The 2,254-nt window shown below is 44.2% G+C and overlaps 1 protein-coding gene across 1 annotated transcript in view; it reads left to right on the forward strand.

The window, feature by feature from the left end:
- LOC124044458 (interphotoreceptor matrix proteoglycan 2-like) overlaps nucleotides 1-565 on the forward strand; it is a 60,661-nt gene extending 60,096 nt beyond the window's left edge. Inside the window, exon 20 of the mRNA XM_046364092.1 lies at nucleotides 1-565. This exon is cut by the window's left edge and continues 520 nt beyond it. The gene's annotated coding sequence lies outside the window, so the exon portion shown is untranslated.
- The last annotated feature ends 1,689 nt before the right edge of the window (nucleotides 566-2,254 follow it).

Here is a 2,254-nt window from a genome sequence, read left to right on the forward strand (position 1 = left end):
TTCAGGTAACTCAAGCCTTCAGGTAACTCAGGCCTTCAGGTAACTCAGGTCCTCTGCAGGGACTAAAACCAGCCGACATTGTTGCCCTCTGGACCAGAGCTGTGTGCCCTTGTTCTATACCCAGCTGTAGGTTGTGGGAGATTGAGAGCAGCTGACTGGCCAGCGTCTGTGCTGTCCTTGGTGCTGTGGGGCCTGTCTCTGTTGTCTGGGTTTCTGGCCAGTAGTAAGCCTCGGTAGTGTTCTCCTGAAGTTGGGCAGAAACTTGCTGGATGCACTTTGTTGGCAAATCTCAAGTCTCAGCCCTGTATGGCACTGGTGAGAAGTAATGCACTTTCTTTCAGGAAAAGTGGAAAATGTGGGGTACATCTTCCATTTTAATTCTGCTGCAATAAATTCCCTTCTTCTCTCCCTTTCTCTCTCACTCTACATCAGGAATCACTTTGTTTTCGGTAGAAATAAAATGTTATGAGAGGGAGGGAGATGGCGAGCACGATTAGAGAGAGACAGGGAGAGAGAGACCGGGAGAGAGAGGGGAGAGATCGAGAGGAAAGAGAGGGGAGAGGAGAGAGAGAGAGAGAGGGGAAAAGAGGGGAGAGGAGAGAGAGAGAGGGGAAAAGAGGCGAGAGAGGGGAGAGGTGAGAGAGAGAGGGAAAAGAGGGGAGAGGAGAGAGAGAGAGGGGAAAAGAGGGGAGAGAGGGAGAGGTGAGAGAGAGAGGGAAAAGAGGGGAGAGAGGGGAAAAGAGGGGAGAGAGGGGAGAGATCGAGAGGAAAGAGAGGGGAGAGGTGAGAGAGAGAGGGAAAAGAGGGGAGAGGAGAGAGAGAGAGAGGGGAAAAGAGGGGGGAGAGGTGAGAGAGAGAGGGAAAAGAGGGGAGAGGAGAGAGAGAGAGGGAAAAGAGGGGAGAGGAGAGAGAGAGAGGGGAAAGAGGGGAGAGAGGGAAAAGAGGGGAGAGGGAGCACAGAGAGAGAAATATTTTGCCCGAGGACCAAAATATAAAAGAAAACACATTTAGAATGGAAACAATCTTCAAGGGAAAAGAAAGCAAACCAAAGATTTGATCAGGCTGTCTGTTTTCAGATATAATGCCATAGAAAACATTCAAAAAGAGCATTAAATGTAAATGGGTACACAATATGTGCTCTGTGGATAAGCAAACTCTTAGCTGCAGCTTTTACTTCAATTGAATTCACCAGCAATGTGAAAAAGGTCCATTCTGGAACCACTAGTTTCACCATTATCCATGATTTTCAACCTGTTAGCATTTCACATCGAGAGGAGTGGTTTCCATGTTGTTCCTTTGGTACTTTCATCTGTTCCTCCACGGGGTCACATGCTTGACCATTATGTCCAGAGTGAATCCTCAAAGTTGCAACTCTTCACGCTATAGATTTACTTTATCACGTTTGTTTTGAATGTGAATAGTCATAGGTCATAAGAATATACCGAACGAATCTCAAATGGCCTCCTATTCCCTATATAGTGCGCCACTTGCCTGAAGTAGTGCACCATATAAGGTAAAAGGTCCAATTTGGGACGTAGCCACAGAAATCTAGGAGATATTTAATGTCTGAGGTTCATGTTATCCTGTCCTCTTCTCCCAGTCCTCTGTATGTCTTACAGACAGAGAAAACACAGGTTATTCGGGCAAAGCATACGCTTACCTTCCACTTGTGACAAAGGCATGCCTTTGCAATCTGTGTCTGCATTTTTATATCCATTTTCTCGTGTGCATAAAGTGGTTTTCTCGACATTCTCCATCTCCATCGGGACACAAAGCCAACGGTTGGATACAGAACTCTGTGATGTAAATACTATCTATTAGTTGGTGGTATGTAATTTACACTAGAATGTCAATTTGAATGTGCTTGAAATGTTGACATGTTTCATTGTACAGTCTGTTTATTTATTTTTTACAATATTACATTACTACTTGCAGTTTTGTCAATGTTTATTCTTAAAAAATATAGATTAAAACAAAGCAATGATTAAAAATACATGTTTTATACTAAATGATGACTCGTGCTGTGTTTGTTACAGAAGTCTCCCGTTGACATACTTGTGTCATGGATTGCTCATATTTTCTGTAAGGTATGTGTAAGGTCTGTGTAAGGTCTGTGTACGGTCTGTAAGGTCTGTGTAAGGTCTGTATAAGGTCTGTGTACGGTCTGTAAGTTCTGTGTAAGGTCTTTAAGGTCTGTGTAAGGTCTGTAAGGTCTGTGTAAGGTCTGTGTACGGTCTGTAAGGTCTGTGTAAGG

The sequence above is a fragment of the Oncorhynchus gorbuscha genome, linkage group LG09 (genome assembly GCF_021184085.1).
Source record: "Oncorhynchus gorbuscha isolate QuinsamMale2020 ecotype Even-year linkage group LG09, OgorEven_v1.0, whole genome shotgun sequence".
NCBI classification, from domain to species: Eukaryota; Metazoa; Chordata; class Actinopteri; order Salmoniformes; family Salmonidae; genus Oncorhynchus; species Oncorhynchus gorbuscha.